Genomic DNA, 17,229 nt, shown 5'->3' with positions numbered 1-17,229 from the left:
TGAGTCTGACAGTCTGGCACATTAGGAACTAAAAAAAAATAATAGCTAACAATTGTATAGTGTTTACCATGTGCCAGAGAAGTCCCTCTGAGCATTTTATATGTTTTAACTCATTTAATCCTCACAATAATGTGGCAGTTACTACTATTATCCCCATTTTACAGATGGGGAAACCAAAGCTTGATACAGGAATTTATATGATCCAATGTCACAGCTCCAGAGTCCATGCTTTCAAATACTTTGCCTTAGTGCATTTAAATGGGAGTGAATAACACTCTCCCTGCAACGTCTTTTTATAGCAGATGTTTCAACCTCCTGGCGCAACACTTAAGGTATGGTATCCCCTACTAGATTGTCATTAGCGCAGGGTCATTCTTTGACTTTTATCACCCTAAATCAGTAGTAGCAAGATTAGCGTGCATACCTGCGGCCACCAGAGGGCACTGTGGCCACACGTCCTCTTTCCCCTCCAGCGAGACTCGGGAAGGGCGGGGCCAGCGTTGGGCGGAGCCTGCGAGACGCCCTAGGGGGAGCAATCCCGGCGGGCCGCGCGCGCGGCCGCGTTTGAATGGCTCTGAGTGGGGCTCGGCCCGGGAGCCGAGGGACTCTCTAGGCTTCCGGGCGCAGTTCGTCTGCGCCGGAGCTGGGCTGAGGTGCCAGAGTACCATGAGGCGCCGGTAAGTGACGGCCGGGCCTGTGCGAGCCCCGCGCCCGCACCCGTCCTGCTGGCGCAGGAGCTCTCCTCGGACCTGGCAGCGCCTTGGGCCCACCTGCAGGCCCCGCGGGGGCCTGGCCTCGACCCGCGGCGGGGCTGTCGGGTCGGGGGACGGAGTGACGAGCCCGCGGTGTGCGGGGTGAAACCCGGTGCCGGGCCACGGCGAGGGAGGTCCGGTGCGCGGGGCTGGAGGCGTGGGAGGGCGCGAGGGGTCCGGGCCGGGAGAGGCGTGGACAGAACCTGCTGTCACATACTTATCTTCGGGTGGAGCCGACATCTGCACCCCGGGGAGGGGGAAGGACGGAACGCGTGAGGCGACCTGTTTGAGGACAGGTTTTCCCGATAGCCGCCTAGGCCCGGCCTTGGAATTTCCTTATTTTCTGACGGCTTCTTGGCTCCCTGACAGATAAGCTTTTGTTTAGTAGGACAAAAACTTGACATAACTGCATAAAAATTGCTGATTACAACTTTAAAAACCTCATTGTATTTTCTGAAAAGTTGTTCAGTAACTACCTAGGCCTTTACTGCCCTCTTAAATTTGGCTTAAATTGTGGAGATAACAAAGAGTTGATTTGTTTTCTCGTGGCTTGTAAAGTTCCTTGAAAACAGAGTTGTCTGTGTCAATTTTTTGCAAATTAAAAAAACTAACAAAAATTCTGTAATAATCACCAGTTTAGCACCAGCAAAAATTCTGAGGAACTGGTCCACATAATAGATTAAATTCGTCAGTAGCTTATCCTGCTTTCTGTAAAACCAGCTCCAGACTTGAATCAGAACTTTATACATCGAGGCTTTTACTTGGCTAATAACTAACATTGCAGTAATAACAGTGGTTACTATTTATTTTGTGCTTTCTCCCTGCAAACACTGTTTTGCTTTGGGACAGATCCGATCTTCCCCGTTTGGCAAGGAGGAAGCTGAGGCACCGGGAAGTTAAGTCGCGTGTGTACGTTTTCGCAGCTAAATCGTAGCTGGGACCCAAGCCGGCTGGCCTCAGGCTTGTGACTATGAATGCTCCTCTGGTTGCCTCCTTCTGTGTGTGGCTCCTTTCAGTCCATAAAGCACTTTCATTTCATTTACTTCTTTCGACATGGGATATAATATACATACGTGTAAGGTGTGCTTGTGTACACGTCTATTCACACTGAACTTGAGTGGTCTGCTCTTGTTCCCCGGACTTAAGTTTTGTGCACTGAGCAAAAAAATCCATTGGGTATTTTAAGATAAATGGAGTTCATGAAGTTCATGTTTGTGTTTTCGTTCATAGTTTTAGTTCCTTCGTATCATTTCCTGAAAGTGTAGAGCAATTGAAAACCTATGTTTTCCTGAAAATATGCCATTGTATGTTCATGTTTTTATTCTGTACTTGGTCACTCTGTACTTGGAATGATTATACTTAATCCATGACAAGAAACATGGTTCAAAAGCAAAATCATTTAATAAGAAAACAGCAGTTTACACTATTAACAGCAGAGCATTTAAATTCATTCATCAGTTATCAAGATTTTGATTGCCTCTCTGCCCATCACAGTGTTAGCCCAGAGGCTACACAGCAGAAATGTGCCTGAGCAACAGACCTGAAGGTCAGTATTGTTTGGGGTGTGAGATTAATAAACAAATATAGCTGCATAGATGATAGATAGGGACAGAGAGAGAGAGAGAGAGAGAGAGAGATGTTATGTTAGTATTGTTGGTATATGCTGGACTGAACTGAGCAACTCAGTAAAGCTGCAAAGAACTGACAACTGAAGGATGGATATACTCCATTGAATAGAAAAGTATGAATGGGGAATTTTAGTGAGGAAACTGCAAAGACTTGGAATTGAGAATGAAAATGCTTTTTCTACGGAACAGTAAATGAGTCAGGTCTGTTTGGAAAGTTCCTACTGAGAAAAATAAGATGTGGGCAAGACTATGAGGAGATTTGTATACGACATATGTCAAAGAAATTTATACTTTATACGTATATAGAGAGAGGCATGATTTTGGAAGTTTTAAGGCTTTTAAATGGATGGTTCTTGATGGGGGCAGTTTTGCCCCCCACCCCAGGGGGCATTTGGCAATGTGACAAAAGGCAGGGTGGGGAGATGCTATTGGCAATCGGTGGATAGAGGCCAGAAATGCTACTTAATACCCTAAGATAGGATAAGCCCCTCCATAAGAAGTAATTACCCCAAACGTCAGTGGTCCTGAGATTGAGAAACACTGTTTTAAGTTGACTGTTTGCATGCCCAGCTCTGCCTCCATGTACTGTAGATAAGTATGCATGATGAATTTTAGGAGCATGTGTACAAGCAATATTCAAGTTGGGGAGAAGCTGGCTCAGAGACCTCCAGAAGAGAGAAAGCTGTAGTGAGAGTCCTGGGGAAGGGAGAGCCTGGAGGAAATAGGATGAGAGCAATGAGAATGTGCAAAGAGTGGTAAAATGAGACAATTATTTAAGTAACTTTTTTTTATAAGTTTGAAAATAATGCATGTTCATTGTAGGAAATTCAGCAGTTTTCACTGCTCCATCTCCTGGACACCCCCCTCCCCCCAAACATGAAGAACAACTGTTAACATTTTCATGTAAAGTGGTTCATTTCAAATCTATTTTTATGCTCATAACTGTTTTCTCTTTTATAAAATTAGGAGCATACATTTTTCTTCTTATGGCAGTTGGGCGTTTTCTGTTTTGTTTTTGACTCAGCATATCATGAGTATTTCTCATTTTTCATTCTTTGAAAAATGTTCTTTTTAATGGTCAGTCTTTGTTTTTTGTATGTATTCTTTTGAAATTGGGAATTTTGCTTTGTATTCACAGGAGACATTTTGAAGGAAGAAATATTAGAATATGATGACTGATTAACTATAGAAAACAATTGAGGGTGAAAGTCTGCAGTATCTCCAAGGTTTTAAATCTGAGAAGCTAAAAGAATGGTAGAGCTACTGAAATACATTGGCAATCTCATAATACTTTTTATTTTAGGTATGTAAATTGCTATTCACAGAGACACATAATGAGGTCTTAATGAGGACCCTTGATGCCCATCATCTCACATTTTCCGAAAACTCCTATAATTTTCCTTTGATTTTCTCTTATGTTTTTCCTTTTCGTGTTTTGTATTAAGCTTATATTTCAGTTCTTTTCTTAGCAAGTCTTCCCCTTTCCTCTTGGAAAGATTTTTATAAATGTATTTTTTCTTAGAATCCTAAATAAGGCTCAAGGTTGTTGGTGTTGAATTTTACTTTAAACAGTTAAGGACTAGTTTGGGATTGTTAAATGTATAGATTGCCACAGTTTATGAGCAAGAGGTGAGTATAACTTTGTGGAGAGGAGGAATTATCTTTAAACCCCTTGGGCCAGTGAGGGGATGCCACATACCGTCACACCAGTCCGTCTTACCTCACTATTTCATCAATGCTTGTGCTTCTTAACCTGTAGCAGTTAATTTGGTGCTTTCTGGAAAATGTATTTAGGAAAGTAAATTTTTACAAAAACAAACCTTAAACCTAATGCAAGCGGTACTTTTACTGGAAGCATACGTTTTTCAGATTGGATAGAATATAACTTTACATTGTTGGATTAAAATGCTGTGTTTTCTACTTTGTGCTCCTCTCCAAGTGTCTTCTATTATCTAATATCCATTAGCTTTGGGTAGGTGTTGTATTTTTCCTTTGTTCTTGGTACACAATGACTGTAGAAATGGGAGGGGGTGAGTATTAAGAGTTTTTTCAGTATATTAATTTCAAAAATAGGTGACTGTTAGACACTCACGTGGAGCTGACTTGTGGGCATTTGAAGAAATGAGTCCAGTTTAGAGGAAACATTGAAACAAGCTGTTCTTTCTTCTTCTTTTTCTTCTTTAAAAAAAAAAAATGAATATGTTAAATTTGATTACAGTGGAGTCTTGGACCTAGGAGTCATACCTCCTCAAGGCAGTGTTTGACTCCTCTGCTGGAGAAGAAAGTATTCCCTAAGAAAACGGGGCATTTTCAAACTTCAATGTATATTCTGATTTCAGCCCAGGAGATACAGTGGTAATAAACCACTGTAACTGATAGGGATATGCAGTAATTCTCAATTTAAGCATTGGAGTATAAGAAAGATTAAGAGCTATTGTTGTAAATGGACTCGAGCATCATCTTTTGTTGATTTCTTTAATTCTGCAAGGCCAGTATACCATTATTTCAAGGTCTTAGGGTATACTTAAACAGACCAGGTGCTACAAAAATTAGGTACAAGTGTTACTACATTTGTAATATCCCAAATCATGAAGATAAAGTATTAAAATTAGTTTATATTAATTTGTCTTTTTGAGGGTCATATACCTTACTGGTATATCCTTCCACATATAGAGAGTTTATCTCGAAAGCCTCAGAAATACCTTTAGTAGCTAAACAATAGGTCAACAGGATCCTTAAGGTGATTCGTTTTGTATATGTATGTGTATATATTTCCATTTATGAGTTCAAGAAGATAATTAGAAAGGATTAGAGTATTTTTCCTCCCTGTGAATATTTCCAGAAAAATACTGGAATGTTCTAACAGGGAGAGTAAGGGATATTCACCAAAACAGGCTAATAAGATAATCATCTATTTGGCTTCCGATGTCTTTCCAAAAGTTCAGATGTATATATAGCCATTTAAGATGAATAGTATACTATTAATACATTTAAATTTTGTTAAAATATAACACTTGCATTTAAGTAGAAATTTTAAAAGTCTGAAAGGGAAACATCTCTCTTTCACCTCATCCCCCAGCCACACACAGCCTATCTCTAGAAGTAACATTTGTTCCCAGTCCCTTTCCAAAGATATTTAGTGAATATACAAGCAATAACTCATATACACAGTATGTTTTTAGATTTGTTTGTTGTTTTTTTTAATTGATTTGAGGGAGGGTTGTGGGGCGCGGAGAGAGAAGGAGGCAGAGGCATCGATTTGTTCTATGTCTCTGCTCACTGGTTGATTCTTGTATGTGCCCTGACCTGGGACTGAACCTGTAACCTTGGTGCATTAGGATGGTGCTGCAACCAACTGAGCCACTCGGCCAGGGCCACATTTTGTTTTTACCTAAGTGCTAGCATGCTCTTCTGTACCAGTCCCTCCCCTTTCCAGTGTAAGTTGTAAAGTCATTGAAAAAATTGTCTCTTGGTCCCAAAACCACTGATAAAGATGATGATAAACAACCACCTAGCTCTCAGAATTTAGTTAACTTCATTTTTCTACTATTAATCCCAATTCCCTAATGTACTAGGCTCAATGGACCTAGTTATTAAAACTGAGGAAGAGGTGGTCGGAATAGTAATTCCCCTTTAGCATCAATTTTGTAATTTTTCTTTCAGGGTGACTTGGTCATAAGAAAGTTGGAATTCAGTTTGGTCTAATTGATTATAATGACATGTAATCATATTGTACCCATTGAGTCTTCAGAAATCTGTATTTTCATGCTTGACCAGCCTTTCATGGGAAACTGACTTAAGAGAAGGTGGTGTGATAAACCCTGCATGGTTGGTTCAGTTGGTTGGAGCATTGCCCTGTGCACCAAAAAAAAAAGGGGGGGGGGGGAATGTTGCTGGTTCAGTTCCCCATCAGGGCACGTACCTAGGTTGCAGGTTTGATCTCCTGTCGGGCTTGGGGCATAGATGGGAGGCAACCGGATGGGAGGTAACCAGTGGATGTTTCTCTATCTATCTCCCTTTCTCTTTCTCTAAAATCAATAAACATATCCTCTGGTGAGGATTTGAGGGGAGGGGTTGGTAGGTGGTATGATGAGTCATCATTCAGCCAATAAAAAGAAAAGCTGTTTGGGTTTATTTCAGGTAGTAGGGATTTTGTGTTGTTCTGAACATGGAATCAGGATGACTTAATTTTATAATTTATAATGATTATTAGGCTCTGATAACTTGGTAAATTCATTTCCTCAATAGGAATAAACCCAGCAAGTCTACGAGACATTCCAGGTAACTTGTTGGGGCACCCTTTACTCCAAACAGTGCATGAATAGGCCTGCCTGGCCCTGGCTGGTGTGGCTCAGTCGATTTAGGGCCTGTGAACTGAAAGGTCACCATTTAGATTCCCAGTCAGGGAACAGGCCTGGGTTGTGGGCCAGATACCCAGTTGTTTCTCTTCATCTCTTTCTCCCTCCCTTTCCCTCTTTTTAAAAATAAATAAACAAAATCTTAAAAAAAAAAAAAAAAAGCACTGCCTGTATTTGTTTTTGTGCTTCTCTTTTTTCCCCCAGTGGTTTGACTCCTTCTCCCAGTCCATGCCCTATCTGACACATTCTTTCAAAATGTTAACTTTCAGTTAGATTAGAATCTAAAAGGGATTAAAAGGCTCCAAGCAAAACTAGTCAACAGAAAGTATCATTACTCTTTGGGTATAATAGTGTCTCATATAGTTTATAAAAAGCACAGTTAACATGCCATTCACTCTGTCACTTTTAGAGTACCAGTGTTTGCTGCCTTTGTAACTCCTCTCTCCACCCCTTGCCTAAATATACCTAAGAAAGAAATGTCATACTTAGGGAATAATGTAATCTTTTAAATCTGGCTTCACATTAAAGGTTCTTTTGTGGGGAGGGCGGGTGTTTGTTTTTGAGTTCTTGTAATAAATTATACCTGCTCTACACTAGGTTACGTGATTGTTCAGCCTAACATTTAAAAAAAAAATTATATCTTGAATTTTACAGAAAGAGTAAGTGGGGGGGGGGGGGACACACATTGATTTCTTGTTCCACATAGTTAGGCATTCATTGGTTGATTTTTTTAAAATTGATTTTAGAGAGAAAGAGGAAGGGAAAGAGAGAGAAACATTGATTTGTTGTTTCACTTACTTAGGCAGTCATTGGTTGTTTTTTGTATGTGCTCTGACCTGGGATTGAACTCACAACCTTGGTGTATGGGGCCGATGTTCTAACCAAATGACCTACCCCGGCCAGGGCCCAACATTTGTTTTGAATGTTCTTGTAATCATTATGAAAATTAATTTTACACATTGATTAAAATGAGGCAAAAAACAGAATCATTGGGCAAGTCCTGCTGTACTAGAAGCTGTTGACGGTTTGTAAAATGACTCTGTATAAATATCTTTGCATTGAACCACTCTCTTCTACCTGATATCAACTCAAAGAGCAATTTTCTTCCTCAGCTCTTTAGATAAGTCACAAAGATAACACCATGCTTAACATATTGTATTATAATTGTTGGTTTTTGTTTCTCCCATTTAAACCTTGCGATGGTGAGAATTTTACAAAAAAGGAAAGTTTAAGGGTACCAGCAGAAGTGAGGCACTCTTGGTATTATATGATGCAGCTATATAATACCAAGAGTTCTTATACCTTAAAGTGATTCAGGTAACTGAATTTTATAATTTTACAATTGTTTTCTGTTTCTTTACATAACTTAAGAATTTTTGTGTTCTGAGGCTTACAAAACTATTTCCTATTAGCATATTCTATGTTCAAAAACTTTATCCTTTTATTTAAAATGTAGTTATTTTACTGTAGAAAGTTGATACAGAAAAACAAAGTGATTCAACCTAATACTGTAAAAACATAAAAAGGAAAAAAAAGTCCAACTGTAATATCACTTTTTAGAAAGAACTTGTATCCTGTGTACAGAAGAATCAGCAAATTTAGGAACTGGTAGTAAAATTTGCTGACAGTACAAATCATGTTTTTACATCAAAGGCAGCTTGCTTCATTAGTGATGTTTATGTGTAACTTAGTAATACCTAACATTTACAGAGTGATTAACTCAGACATCATGGTAGGTAGATTATTTTACTTATTCATCGCAACACTACTCTGAAAATAGGAAATTAAATAACTTGCCTAAGATCACATAATGTTAATGCCTATGTGCCTAGTCATTTCAGTTTAATCATATAAGAAAAGTACAACATCATGTTAAATCTTTCATCAGCAAACTAAAACGTGATATGTTTATTGTCTGTCATATTTTCAAAGGTATAAAGTTGGTAATGCAGAATCTTCTGTTATCAAGTGCATTAATAGTGGTCATTCTCTATTTCTAGTGGCAGGAATCTGGATGTGGAGGGCAGCTGCCAGTTCTGCCATATTTGCCAAGCTTACATTGTTACCAATTTAGTAAATATAACAATTTTAAATAGGAGTTTAAAAATACTGTCTTTATAAAAACTAATTGGAATGCTTTGGATAGACTCGATGAAAGCAAGTGACTCAAAAACTTTATATCATTTGGTATAGGTTAGAAATCTAAAAATAAATGAAGTTTAGCTTTAGGATTTTGCACAGATAATGCTTTGTAGTATTGTTCTTGAGTCAGTTTAAAAAAGGAACTCAAAATAGAAATCATAGATGATTGCATATGCATGATTTGTAGATTTTAAATGAAAATGTTTAAGGTACATTTGTATACCTCTTTTTTTAAGAATGGATCCTCATTTTAAATGATTTTTTGACCAATTACCACCTCATTTTAAATGATTTTTTGACCAACTACCACTTCTGTAGATTTTAAACGAAAATGTTTAAGGTACATTTGTATACCTCTTTTTTTAAGAATGGATCCTCATTTTAAATGATTTTTTGACCAACTACCACTTCTAGCCACTTCTAGTATATGAAAAGGCTTCTACCATATATTTCAAGAGCTCTATAATCATATTTTTGACTTAGTAATATGTTTACCCACAGGGAATAATCAGATATTACAAATATATGGATGTCCATCAGAGTATTTTTTATATTAAAAAAGTGCATCCATATGTTAAAACACATTTATTCAAATCGCTTTCAGAGAGACTTTTAATGTGTCGGAAAATATAATATTAATGACAAAATACAGGATATAAAAGTAAACTGCATTAGAAGAAAAGCTTGAGTATTATTGGTAGTTGAATTACTGGTGATTTTTTGTTTTATTTTTTATGTATTATTTTTAGAGGGGAAGGGAGGGAGAAAGAAGGGGAGAGAAACATCGATGTGCAAGAGAAACATTGATTGGTTGCCTCTTGCATGTGCCCAACTGGGAACCTGACCTGAAACCCAGGCCTGTGCCCTGATTGGGAATTGAACCAGCAACTTTTCAGTGAGCAGCCCTAAGTCTACTGAGCCACACCAGCCACAGCTAACTGTAATTTATTTTTAAAGTAATATTTGTTAGGAATGAAAAATTTGGCGTAAACTGGAAACATAAAGCAAAAGATTTCTTTGCTGTTTCCTAGCTTTGCAGTTCACCTCTGGAAGCATTCAGTGTTTGCTGGAATATTCTAAAGTGGAGAGATAATTTATATCCATATTTATTTCTGATTTTTTTTCTTTTATGCAACACACTTCTTTCTGCTATCAAATCCAGGGGTAAGGAGTAAGAGAGGAAGGGACAGGACATAGTCTTCCTGTGAACATCTGTTTTTCCTCTCTGTCTCTGTCCCCACCCCTGACTTTCACATTACTCTTGCTAAGACAAAGTTGACTGCCTTAATAGTCATTAAAGGGAACACTATCTCTTGCCCGAAGAATGAGGACATGCCATTTTAACTATATCATTGCAGAACACGTGTGTGTGTGTGTACACACATATATGACCCACAAATAAGCTTTGCTCATTAAAGTTGTCTAATATCTTATTTATTTTAACTTTCAATCATATAGAAAAGCAGAGAGGATGGCATAATGAACATCCCAATTACCCAGCTTACTCAGTAGTTACCAACATTTCTTGTTTCATTGATTTTCCCCTCTGAAATTCAGGGGAATACCTGAAATAGGATTTCAGGTAACTGTGACCTGAGATACAATCCTGGATGCTTTGGTGCCTCTCAGATTAGATGCATTGTTGCTGCTTTTTTTTGCAACCTATACTATCTATCCCTCTTTTATAGCACTTAATTATTTTATATTTATTGGCTTTCTTGTCACTCTTCCCCACTAGGCCATGAGCTTCTTGAGAAATAGGACATGTACTTTTTTTTCATTTATTTACTTTTTATTAAACTTATTGGCTTAACATTGGTTAATAACATTATATAAATTTCAGGTGTACAGCTTTATAATATGTCATCTGTTTACTCTATTGTGTGCTCCCTACCTAAAGCCTAATCTCCTTCTGTCACCAAATATTTGATCCCCTTTACCTTCTTCATTTTTTTCCCCACCCCCTTTCTCCTCCAGTAATCACCAATCTGTTGTCTGTATCTATGAGGGGTTTTTTGTTTTGTTTTTTGTTTAAGACATGTACCTCTTACTCATTTCTTGACAAACAGTAGGTGCTTAGTAAATGTATGTTGAATTGAATACATATGCTTTCTTTCCTTTAATCATTTTTTAAGAATGAATCTTAAATTACTAGGACTTTGATTGTGATTATATTCATTGGTTCACTGGAGGATATACTGTGTGTGTGTGTGTGTGTGTGTGTGTGTGTGTGTGTGTGTGTGAGAGAGAGAGAGAGAGAGAGAGAGAGAGAGAGAGAGGTTTTGTACATATTTAAATTAAATGGTTGGGTTGCTTTTTAGGCTGTGTATGTAGAAGTATGAAATTAATTACTGCCCATGAGAAGTTTTGTGTTTAGCTGGCAAGAGGAAGCATACCTGGATCAGTTAGTGCCAATTATTTGTTAATTGTTGAAGTTGTAAGCTATGTGATATTAACTAAGTGCCATAAAAATATGATAAAGGATCAGTGAAGATAGGAAGGAATCAAGAAATGGCTTCAGAGAGTGACCTGGCTGGGTTGCTCCATTGGTTGGATCATTGTTCTGTGCACAGAAGGTCCGCTGAGTTCAGTCCCCAGTCAGGGGACAACTTAAGTTGTACCTTCCATCTCAGGTCAGGGTGCATATGGGAAGCATCTGGTCTATGTTTCTCTCTTACTTCAATGTTTCTTTTCCTTCTCCCCACCCCTCCCCCTTCCTTTCTCTCTAAAATCAGTAAACATCCCTAGGTGATGATTTTTTTAAAAATGCTTCACAGGAAGATTTGAACTCCATCATTGTAGTCGGCGGCTGTGATATAATGGAAAGGAGAGAAAGGGACTTTTCAGGGTGAAGAAACATTTTGTTACCATAGAACTCCAGTATCAGGAGAGGCAGGAAGTTTTAATAGCAAAAACTTAGAAAATAAGACCTAATGTTATAAAATGTGCTTTCTGTGTTTAAAGATGCTGACAGTGAGTTTAGGAGCTCCTACCCTTTTCCATTCCTTTTTGTGAGGCTTTAATATGGTTAAAGTTTTTCTGTCTTCTCATAAGCCAACTCCCTTGATCTCTTTATTTGGATAAACAGACTGGGATGGGGGTAGGGGGAATTGTGAATAACATAACAAACAAATTATTATAACAAGAGAATATTTTTAGTGATCAAAGTGATTTCAAAGTAGTAGTCATTCTGAGGAGAGAGAGCACTAACATTGGAATGTCACAGAGATCAAGAGAGTCAGTTTATGAGAAGATGGCAAAAACTTAAACTAACCACGTTAAAGCTTTCACAAAAACAAACAGGTAAAAAGGTAGGGGACTCCTAAACTCACTGTACCTTTTGCAACAGCATGAGTAGACCTGGAGAGTAGTATGCTAAGTGAAATATGCCGATCAGAGAAAGACAAACACCATATGATCTTGCTTATATGTGAAATCTAATGAATAAACCAACAAAATAGAAACAGACTCATAGATACAGAGAACAGATGGACAGCTGTCAGAGGATAGGTAATTTGGGGGAGCTGAGTAAAAAGGTGAAGGGATTAAGAAAAAAACAACAACACAGCAGTATGGTGATTACCAGAGGGAAAAAAGGCTGGGGGGAGGTAAGAGAGGGTAAAGAGGGAATAATAAATTTTGATGAAAGGAGACTTGACTTGTGGTGGTGAACATACAATACAACATACAGATGATGTACTATAGAATTGTACACCTGAAGCCTATATAATTTATGAACCAATGTCACCCCAATAAATTCAATAAAAATAAGAAAAAAACCAAATTTGTCTGCAGATTTTCTTATTTTGGAGTGAGGCAGAGTAAACACAAACATCTTTACTTTTATAGATGAGGAAAATGAGGCTCAGCTGTTACCATGGTCACATAGCTAATTAAATGGGAAAGGTGGAAATATGAACATGGGTCTGTTTGACCTAAACTTTTAGCTATACCAGTTTTTAGGGTTGGATAAGCCTTTAATTTTTCACCCAGGTAGTGAGTTGTGATACCTACTGGATAGTGAGCTGAAAGCTTTCCAGAGAACTGGGAGAGGAGTGGGAAGTCTAAATGCCTTTGAAGATTGTTTTTAACTCCCACTGGTCTCCAAGTGATAGTACTCACTCACCAAGGGCATTGAGTGCATCTACCATCCTCAGGGCCAGACTCAGCCCACAAGGTTGGGTAGAACAAAAATGAAGCCAGAAGGGCTGGCCTTAATAATCAGCAGTCAAAACAGATAAAAATTCCAGGTGCTTTGAGAAATGTTTCTGGAACTTTCTGGACTAAAGGAACTTTCCAGACTAAAGGGTGGAACAATTTCGTCAAGCAAAAAAAAGAATGAATATGGCCCCAATGTAGCCATATTACATCTGCCGAGTACTGAGTGTCCAAAGAGTCTAGTGAAAAGCCATAAATGAGATGTGCTCTGCACTCTAATTTTTTCAAGTACGGTTATTGATGTATATTTACATGAGTTTTGACATACACATATATACAGTATGGTTACTACCACAGTAAAGATACAGAACATGTTTCTCACCACAATAAGGGATAAGTTGTCTCTTCCCTTTGTAGCTAACATCTACTTTCGCTTAGACTCTGGCAAAAATTGATATTTTTCTTTCCCTATAATATTGCCTTTTCTAGAGTGTCATAGAAATGAAGTTATGTAGTATTTAGCCTTTTAATCCTGACTTCTCTCACTTGGCATGATGCATTTGAGGCATTCTCATATGATCTGTGTATATCAGTAATTCATTTCTTTTTACTGCTGAGTAGTTGATAATTTTTATAGAAAAAATATTTTAAAATCAACCTAGGAAAGGAAACATTTTAAATGAGTTGGGGTCACCAGACTTCTCAATTTGCTTGGGGCAAAACTGGTTTATGCCTATTAACTCATAATTTTTAATATCTCCTCTCACTCTCAAATGTCTCACTCATCTTGATTTGGATGATAAATTATATGGATGCTGTAAACTGAGTGACAAGATATAATTTACTTGCTCTACAATGTTGTCAGATTTGACTTCCAAAATACCAGAATTGTATATATTTATATTTTATATAACTATTATGAGTAATACAGGCTGTAATAACTTATATGTAATCTCATTTTGATCTTTACAACCATATCTCCATTTTGCATTAGAGATAACAGATTCAGAATGAATAAATGTCCTGCCAAAAATCATGAACTAGAAAAAGATAAAACCTTTACTGTCACCCTCTCTGGTGAGGCTCAGGTGGTGTTACTAATATTTTTTGAAGATTTTATTCATTTCTAGAGAGAAAGGAAGGGAGGGAGAAAGAGAGGAAGAGATACACTGATGTGTGAAAGAAACATCAATCGGGTGCCTATGAGAGTCCTGGCCCACAACTGAGGCATGTGCCCTGACTGGGAATTGAACCAGCAACCTTTTGGTTCACATGTTGGCACTCAGCCCACTCAGCCACACCAACCTGGGTGGCTAGCTATTATTTTTAATAATATTGCTACTTGATCGACACCAATACAATGGAATCTCCCTCCCTCAACAAAAAACTTTCCATCCTCCCCGTATTTAAAAAAAAAAAAAATAGGAATTTTTTCTCCTTCCTTTCTAATTGAAAAAATGATTAATTTCTCATAGTAAGGTACCTGCTTATGAAGTTTTTCTATATTTAGATAGATAGTTTAGTCTTGGTGTAGTAAATCAGTTCCACAAACTATGTTTCTTGGAATATCTGAATTTTTCAAACTTTATGCATATCTTTAGGCAGAATAAAAAAAAGTAGGATGGTAGCTAAGTTTGGGACCCAGTTAAATAAAATTATGCAGCCTTCTTGGAGCCTCAGAAATTCAGTAGGAAACTATTGGAAATTTCAGGATCTTGCAATGAACACTATAGGCAATGGTTGTAAAGGATGAGTTATAGGGACCAGAAGAAGAATGGTGACAGGAAAATCAAATAATTCTTACAGTAATTTAGGCTTGAAGTGATGGGACTAGAGATCTGACAGTGGAAAAGGGAAGGTCAGAATGGATCCATGAAATAATCTGAAGGAAGATTCAAGAAGACTTAGTGATTTGTTGGAAGGAAGAAGAAAGGAGTCAAATTAACTCCCAGGTTTCTAGTCTGAGAGAAATTTGATGCCAATAATTTAAAATGTGGTAGATAGGAAGGGCAGCTAGTTGTTTTGACATTGGAAGAGCTTGAAGAGGTAGGTTTGTTTTAGATGTGTTGACTTGGACCAACAATGGCAGATCAGGAAGCTAAAAACATAGATGTCAGAAGAGAGACTAGATCTAGGGAAATAGCTGAAGCCGTGAAAGAATATTTTTCCAATTTTATTTTAATGAGAAATGAGTCATTGAAGGTAAAGGAACAAAGAGAGCCAAGATAGCGCTGTGTCATGTGAACAGAACGATTGAGGGGAGAGGGACATTGAAGCGATAAAAAAGCAATGAAGAGTCAGCAGTCTTTAGACTTGGATTGGCTGACCTTGATGAGCATTATCAGTGCTATAAAAGCTCCCCTATAGCTTCGAGCGACCTTGAAGATGCAATTTTTTCAAACAAGAGGGCAAAAATAAAAGCAAGATTGTAAAGGGTTAAAGAGAAAATGGAAACTAAAAAGCACTCATTGTAGAAATTTGGCAGGAAAGAAAAGTAGAGAAAGAGTATAGGAGTTGATAGGGGAAACCTGATCATGTTTGAAAGCTGGAGGGGAGGAGTCAGTTCAAAGGGAGAAATTGAAGATACAAAAGTGTATGTAGAAGCTAAGTCCCAGATGAAGTGAGAAGGCAAGAATTGAGAAAATTAGATGGAGTTGCCCTCATTTTGGAAAAGTTAAAATAGATTCTTCCTATGAAATATTACCTGTATGTTGGCATTTTTACTATAAGGGAATTATATAATCTGCTTTTTATAGTGACTCATTATGTTAAAATATTTATTCAGATTATAAAAATAATTCATGTTCATTGTAGAAAATGGGGAAACATGTAAGTGAAGAAAATATCACCTGTAATTCCACTGGCAATAATAAATAATTTCTGTTAATGTTTTGTTGAAGCCTTTGAATGGATTAACTTTATATGTATATATTTTGAAAAAACAGTATTATACTATATATTCTGTTTTCTGTCCTACTTTTTAAAATACTGTTATTTTTGAAGCTTCTTCCACTTCACAAAATATTCTTTGTAAATAGTGTTTTTGATATTCCATTTTAAGCACTAATCTCATTTGGATCTAGGCATTCTCAATTCCCTTTTTTATCTCCGTATTGTTTTAACCTGATCCAAATTCCATTATTAAACGTAAGTGCTACAAATACCAAAGCAGCTATTGAGAATCTGGTAGCTGAATTTAGGAGGAAGGAATCAGTATCCCCAGGCTCTAAGGATTGTCCCAGAAAATCCTATCTGTACCTTTTGTTTCTCTCCCCTTCACTGACATTCTTGAAAAAAGTCCATATTCATCCTTCCTTTTTATTTTTTGTGTGGCAGCTGCCTCATAGAGAAACCAATGATTTGCCTTTTAAGCACTCTAAATTTCCTGTAGGGGCTTAGAAGAGAGAAGAAAAGGTTCACCCTTACAGGGTGAGGGAAGGATGGAAGGTAGGGTTCCCATATTGTTTATGCACACCTGTCCCTCCTTTGTCATCTCCTCAGAAAAATAGTACTCTCATCTTATTTGGCTATTCAGCATGGAAATGTTAACTCTACTCTAGTTGGGAATGAATTGGATTCAACTAATAAAAACAAAGATGTTGTAGAATGAAGTGGATTTTTTCTCTGCTCTATGCTATACCATTAACTAGCTAACTGTCTTTGGGCAAGTTACTTGATCTCTCTGGGTTAAAAAAAAAAATTAGGCTGAAGCTTTAAATTCTAAAACCTTTTATTATTATAAGTTAGTGTTATAAATTTTCAACCTCAAGACTCTTGACAAGACTACCATACACACCCTTTTTAATAGTGAGAGTTACTCTGATGTTGGTGATTGGAAGAAAATCACTGATACTAGAAATATTATAATTCTTTGTACATATCCATGCTTTGTTTTTCAAGAAGAGGAATGAAATTGCAGAGTTAAATACAATATAAATAATAGATACACTATAATATATTAATGTAAAAAGAAAGCTAAGTTAATTTGATCTTGAGCTGTAGCTTAAGTTATTGGAGACAAAAGTCCAGACATGTTTCATTCCTGAATGATGAGCTTTCTCATTGGGAGTATGTAGGGAGTATCTAAACACCTGGAGCTATTTAATCTCTTTACTGGGAGGCCATTGTAGTAAATTATATGAATAGATCCCTTTTCATTTTTCTGGTAGATGACTACCACCTAAAGGAAAT

The 17,229-nt window shown here is 37.4% G+C and overlaps 1 protein-coding gene across 1 annotated transcript in view; it reads left to right on the top strand.

Annotated features, from left to right (window-relative positions):
* The first annotated feature begins 554 nt into the window (after positions 1–554).
* KATNBL1 (katanin regulatory subunit B1 like 1) overlaps positions 555–17,229 on the top strand; it is a 36,057-nt gene continuing 19,382 nt past the window's right edge. Inside the window, exon 1 of the mRNA XM_054565626.1 lies at positions 555–677. The gene's annotated coding sequence lies outside the window, so the exon portion shown is untranslated. The remainder of the gene's footprint in view (positions 678–17,229) is intronic.

The sequence above is a fragment of the Pteronotus mesoamericanus genome, unplaced genomic scaffold (genome assembly GCF_021234165.1).
Source record: "Pteronotus mesoamericanus isolate MK-2021 breed Mesoamerican mustached bat unplaced genomic scaffold, CSHL_Meso_final contig_164, whole genome shotgun sequence".
Lineage (NCBI taxonomy): Eukaryota > Metazoa > Chordata > Mammalia > Chiroptera > Mormoopidae > Pteronotus > Pteronotus mesoamericanus.
This window is presented reverse-complemented; position numbering and strand designations above follow the sequence as displayed.